We start from the raw sequence: 6,652 nt of genomic DNA, 5'->3' as shown, positions 1-6,652 counted from the left end.
TAATCCTAAGGAATGTGGAGAAAGAAAAAAAGTTTGTCCTTTCTTCCTCCTTGAGAATTCCAGACCCCTCTCTCTTTGGGGACCCCTAGACTTCCTATCAACCTGCCTAGGAACTGACTCTCTCACTATCTTGATTCAATTATTTGTATACCATTAGACTGTATGCTTGTTTACAGCAGAGTCTATCTTATTTATCTTTGAGTTTCCTATAATGATTAGCAATAAGCCTTATAAATAGCAGGTATTAGAGGTTACTTTAATGGAATAGAATCTCAAAGCATCACGTTAAGAACCCTAGTCCCTCAGCTAAATCCTTAATTAGATGCCATTTCTAAGAAAATAAAGATATTTTATAAGTAACTGAACATGCATACACAAGTAATTGCTCTACAAATGTTTGTTTGAATCAGACATTTAAACCGAGTCCCAAATTGCAATATGTACTATATGCTCTTCTTGGGCTTTCAAGTATACATTTAATGTGCAAGAAAGAGTTAAACAAATACTATGTGTTATATCCTAGGAAAGGAAAGTGAGAATAACTAAGTTGTTTATATAAAAGCCAAATTAATCTAAGACACAGAAATAGTCAAGTACATCATCAACTCCCACACATTACAGGTTTTGAGAGGGCAGCTAGATTATCTTGCCTGGAGGCACTGAGGAGCAGCCACAGCAGAAAGTCTGATCTGCGATCCTATATTGAGTAGGTTGGCCACTCCCTAGGTAGTCACTTGGTAGCATCAATGCATGTAAAAGGAAGCAGGAAAGAGAGTCATAGACTTTTAGAAGTAGAGAGGTTCTTAGAGGTCATTTGGTTCAATCTCCTGCTGGTAGCAAGAATCTTTCCCAAGGGCCACCGGCATATGGCGTCTGTTGAATATCCCGCAGAGAATGATGATTGCTCTTTTGAGGGATCTCATTTCACTTTAGGACAGAGCTAATTATTAGGAAATCCTTCTTTCTATTGAGTTGAAATATGCTTCCCATAACTTTTACCCAGTGGCCCTTCATGCTATCCTCTGGAGTAACACAGAATAGGTTTAATTCATCTTTCTTATAATTGCCCTCCAAATAGCTGAAGCTCACTATCATGTCCTCTATCAGTCTTTTCTAGAGGCTAAATAAAAATCTCTGTTCCTTACATAAATGACAATTCTAAGGCACTTTATTTGCTTCTTGCCTTTGAAATTTATATTATACCAATTAGCATGTTAATTTGTGCATATTTCTGCTCTCTTTCCTCCTCTTTGCCCTATTGCTGAGTGGAATTGACTTTTTTTTTTTTGGAAACTTTTATTCTTCTGATCACCTTTCTCAAGATCCACCCCAGGTCTTCAATATTTTCTTTAAATAAAACTGCCAGAAGAGAAAGGAGACAAAAGGAGCAATGCATTCTCTTTAAGAAGTGTCTTTCCATTGATTTTAAAGGGAAATATGCCGACATCATGGTGGTGAAGACTCTAATGAAATTATTTTAGAGGAAGCAATGTGAAGATGAGACAAGGAGAGACTCAGCATAGAATTCAAAGATCACTACCTTTGAGGAGGGCTGACTCCGACACCTTCCCTCCTACGGTTCCGTCTTTGGTGCTCCTGGTTGAGATATAAGACTACAGATTACCCTTTGCCTGAGCTCTAGAAAATTTGGGGTGACTGTGACTTCTCTTGATTGTGTCAGTGTAGTTCTCTCAGGGCAGTCTCAAATTTCATGACTACAACAAAGCTGATATTCCTGGCTTGCAGAAGGTGCAAGATCAACTAGAGCCACCAGGACTTGGCCTCCTGAACCTCACTCTAAGTAGTGATATAAACTGATGAAGTATCCCCTAAGATTAAACAGGGTGCTTTTGTTCCTGCTCAATTTGATCATGTTACTTTTCTCTCTCTCTTTCATTGCCTTAAGAATCTCTTATTGCCTGATTCTGTCCTCCAGTGAGTATTTCTGTCATTTTTCATTTGATAAGTATGACATGAATGTCTTAATCTAAGCTTTAGATAAAGTTATTGAATAGAATAGAATCAAGAACCTTGATCCTTAACTCTGCCATGTGGGACTTCCCTCCAGGCAGGGATGGATATTTTAATCAATATCATTTAGGTTCAATGTCCTACACTTTGTGAAAACTCATAAGAGTATTGGTCAGCAAAGATTTCTTCATTCTACCCATAAGAATGAAATTTACATCACAGCTTTGCTGAAATATTGGGTAAGGCTTGATTGTCTTGCCCAATTGTCTTATCAAAAAGGGAAGGGAATACATTTTGTATTGAGTTCATGGCAGTTCCTGCAAATCATCACATTCTTCTTCCGTTTGCACACCAGTATTCTCTTTAGCCATTAGGATGGGTATGCAAGTGACATTCATGAATTTTATTTCTAGGTAATTTCTAGAATCTTTTTTTCATTCTAAATTGTTCTTTTCCTTTGGTACTTTTTGCCTTCTTGCTTATGAATACCTCAAAGACACTCAGTGTTCTTTTAGCACCATGATTTAACTAATTGTGGACTGAAAATTTGATGTATTTAATGCTTTATGATCCAGCCAGGTTTTGAAGTAGTTCTAGAAAAATCCCCAACAGTATCTCGACTAGTACTATCCGACTGAACTTTCTATGATGATAGAAGTGTCCTATGTCTACACTGCCCAAAACAGTGGCAACCAGTCACATATGCTTATTGAGCACTTGACATTTGCCTAGTTCAACTGAGGGGCTGAATTTTAAATTTTGATTAAATTTAACTTTACATAGCCACATGCGGCTAATAGATACCATATTGAATAGAACAATTTTAGAATTCTGGACTTTTTCTTCACAAGACATATTTCTTTAGGACCTTCTTTCTTTGTTTAGTATCAGAATCATTTGTGATTGTGTAGTCAAATTTAAAAAATTTAATGTGTCTCTCTCCTCATGGCATTACCCTTACCTTTTCAAAGAGATGTTTCAAATCTGCTTGTATTGATATATCTAGATATTTCTACCTTCTGCTCCTCTTTGACTTCCTAGAACCAAAAAAAAATTAATATTAAGCATAGTATTCAAGAAGAGCCATTCCAGGCTTAGATAGCTGACATTTCCTTAGAAGGAATAGGGTTAATGTTTTCTCTTTCTTTAACAGCACTTCCATTCCTCACATCATGCCCCCTAAGCCCCACTCAGTATCCATCCTGACCATCACCCTTTCAATTTGCAGGGGATGAGCTCTTGACGTTTCAAGGACTGGACGCAGTCTAAATAGAAATGTCTGTAATTAGAAAAGTACAAGATGTTAACAAGAACGTAATGCTTGTGACAGGAATGCATCTCTTAAATATGCATCTCTTTAAATTATTTAAAGGTGGAAGCCACGTGTTATAAAGAAAAAGTAACCCTTTACTGAGGTCCTGATGCAATTAGAACTGGAAAGATTTTTTTCTTTTTTTTTTTTTTTTGCACAGGGATATATTGGAGAGATATGGCTTGTATCTATATCTTTAACTTTGTAGCTTGGGTTGCTAGATCAGCATGTCATGATTTAGAAGTGGTGTGTGTGTGTGCGCGCGCACAAATTTATATATATATACAGACCCTAGAATCATATAATATGTTTGAGCAAATCTGTATCTACAATGGCATATGTTAATTCCTACATCTGAGTTTGTTTTCCACATTTTCTTTCGAAAATTAATTTTTCTGACAAGAAACCTAGGAGGTGCCCCAGAATTTGTTAACTATTTTTGGAGCTGGGGGGTAAGGGAGGAACTGAATGCTTAATCCTCAAAAATTCATAGATGACTCACAAAGGACAGTAGTGACACCCTGCCTTTGCAGACTTAAATGTGGACTTCGGCTCAGCACCTTGGCTCCATGCAGTGCGGCTTCTCTGTTGACCCAGGCTTGTCTGACAGGCGCAGCTCACTCAGCGCTGACGCTCCGTGACAAAGCCGCCTCACCACACGCTTCCCCCTCTTTGCTTCCTTTCTGACAGACTTGAAGGATTAGCAGAATGACCCGACCAAATCTCAGAAGGGTTATGGGGTTGGTATAATGCGTTAGCAACCGGTCAAGTGTTTGGAAAAAAATCTCCCGTAAGTAAAATACTAAGTGTTATTTTCTGCCTCCTGCCACACAAAGCCCATTTACAGGCTCTATTCCCTTGGTGTTTTTTTGACGCAGTTGGAAAAGGAACAATTAACTCTGGCCATTGTAGTCTAAGTAATTACTGATTACCCCCTACCTTCTCAGAAAAATGATGCAGAATGGGAAGTAAAGCCACACTGTGACCTGTGGGCGGTTTCCAGTGTTCGTGGCTCACAAATGCTGTAGCCTGGATCCGCTTACTCCCGTGTCGTCCCCAGCCGGATGATGGACGACGTGGCGCTTGATTCCAGAGAAGGGAGCCCGAGGCTCTTACCGCATCACTGCGCTAATGGACCCTGAACTTGTTTAAGAGAGAGCAATTAATTTTTAAGCCAGCTTGGCCGCAGAAGCTTCCAGAGCTGACTTTGCTTTGTGTCCTAGAAGACACAACCCTCACATATCTCTCCTTGGTTCCTCCTTGAAAGGGCAAACGCATACAGAGCTGAAGGAAAGCAGGGAATGTAGGTGAGCTCTCTTCCCATCCACGTGTTTACTTTCTACTGTTTGCCTGCCTTATACTTGTCCTCTTTGGGAAATTCCCCTCAAGAGGGTGGGAGCTCTCTGCACTCTTAATGAGAAGTAATATCTCCTCCCTTCTTCCCTTCCTCCTTTGCTTTCTCACTCCCCATTCACTTCCTAAATATTGACTGGGAATCTATGGTGTATCAGTACCATATTAGGTGGTTAGGCAGAATATACACCCTAAAATATGCTACTTTGGCTTAAGAATTATTTTGAGTTAAAGACACTTGCCAAACAGCAGGTGTAAGAAGGGCATGCTTCCCTTTTCTTCCTGCAAACTCCCATGTGAGAGACGCTTTCCCTGTACCAAGAGGAAAAAAAAAAGCTTCAGTAGGGGTGTCAGAGCTGAGAAAATTCTGTCTAAACAGAGCTTGTCAAAAACATTCTTCTTTTGCTTTAGACACTCAGAATATTAGTTACTTTTCCACAGTTGCCTTTCTTTGTTCAATCTAGTATAAAAGCATTTAAGTTTACCACTTCTTTGGGTCTTCGTTTCTTATTGAGGGCTCCTGTGTCACGTAAAATTCATATAAATCTGTATGTTTTTCTTCTGTTAATCTCTCTTGCTGCTGCTGCTGCTAATTCACTTCACTCATGTCCGACTCTGTGTGACCCCACAGAAGGCAGCCTACCAGGCTCCCCCATCCCTGGGACTCTCCAGGCAAGAACACTGGAGTGGGTTGCCATTTCCTTCTCCATTTTTAATCTCTCTTAGGCCAGTTTAATTCTCAAGCCCAGCCATTAAAGTCTAAGAAGGTAGAAGGAAAATTTGGCCTTCCCTCCAGTGGTGATAAGTAGAGGGGATCTGGATTAATAAGGCACCTTTCTGAAGTGGGTAGTCTCTGGTCTATGGCAGAGACTAACTGGTTTCATCCACCAATCTCCCTGGTCACCCCAACACAGGTTCACTGGAAAGAGAGGTGCTGATTTTAGCAGAGGGAGAGAAGTTTACTGGACTCGTCAGAGAATTTAAGGGTAGGAGGAGAAATGGACAAAAGGAAGCAAGGTGTTCATAGACTTCAAGGAACACGATTAAAGGTTGGCAGCTCTTGTGTTAAAACCATTAGACACAGTTAACACTCTGGCAACTCAGTAAACAAGAGCTTTATTTCCTTTGAAATAATTCTGGTGGGTGGGGGAGAGAGCAGAAGGAGAAACATAATTAGGGGGTAAGTGAAGAGGCAGGAGGGCCCTTCCAAAGCATGTAGTTGTGTGTGTGTGTGTGTGTGGTGAGGGAGGGGGACGCTGGAGGGGAGCTGCTTTTTTAATGTGTGACTCAGCCAGTTCACCCTTGCATTGTTACACGCTAAATGGTTCTTTATTCTTGTTCCATAATTGAAGCAGATTACAGTTTAGAAGTAATATTTAAAAATGGATTATCTAAATGTATACTGCTCATTATGTTAGCTGAGTACATTGTGTGCATAGCTTGTAAAGCATTTTAGGGATTAAGTTGTAATTAATTTTTTATCACTTTAATTTCTTATGTTGCTTCCTATGCCTCTTGGACTGTGATATTCTCTAACAGGAATTTTCTAAATACCTGAATAGTTTTATCCAGTAGCTAAGAAATAGTTCTCGGGACCACTCTTGTAGAGCCAACCCAGATCAACATATGGCAACAGGGGGAAAAGGGGACTGGCTTTCTTTGACAACGTTCCCTTTGACTGTAAATAATACATTTGTTGTAGGACTACTCGAACTTGTTGTTTAAATTAGATTTTACTAAAATACATTTGAGTTTAGAGAATTTAGTGGTGATGGAATTTGTCCACATAAAAATGTAGGTAATAAGCAGAATGTTCATTGTAGTCACTCAAAAGCAGAGACATTACTTTGCCAACAAAGGTCCGTCTAGTCAAGGCTATGGTTTTTCCTGTGGTCATGTATGGATGTGAGAGTTGGACTATAAAGAAAGCTGAGTGCCAAAGAACTGATGCTTTTGAACTGTGGTGTTGGAGAAGACTTTTGAGAGTCCCTTGGACTGCAAGGAGATCCAACCAGT

General features: G+C 39.7%; 2 long non-coding RNA genes across 2 annotated transcripts in view; one reads left to right on the top strand and one right to left on the bottom strand.

Moving 5' to 3' along the window:
- Window positions 1–1,336: 1,336 nt before the first annotated feature.
- Window positions 1,337–4,362, bottom strand: LOC104996598. Its single transcript, XR_826218.1, has 3 exons — window positions 4,223–4,362; window positions 2,933–3,008; window positions 1,337–1,596 (listed from the first exon to the last, which is right to left on the bottom strand). It is a non-coding gene; the product is annotated as an uncharacterized LOC104996598 (long non-coding RNA).
- A 145-nt stretch (window positions 4,363–4,507) lies between these two features.
- LOC104996597 overlaps window positions 4,508–6,652 on the top strand; it is a 101,534-nt gene continuing 99,389 nt past the window's right edge. The window contains exon 1 of the long non-coding RNA XR_826217.1: window positions 4,508–4,590. This is a non-coding gene — a long non-coding RNA (uncharacterized LOC104996597). The remainder of the gene's footprint in view (window positions 4,591–6,652) is intronic.

Source organism: Bison bison, unplaced genomic scaffold (genome assembly GCF_000754665.1).
Source record: "Bison bison bison isolate TAMUID 2011002044 unplaced genomic scaffold, Bison_UMD1.0 scf7180017864296, whole genome shotgun sequence".
Classification (NCBI taxonomy): domain Eukaryota; kingdom Metazoa; phylum Chordata; class Mammalia; order Artiodactyla; family Bovidae; genus Bison; species Bison bison.
The sequence above is the reverse complement of the archived record's forward strand: the minus strand, read 5'-3'. Positions and strand labels throughout refer to the sequence as shown.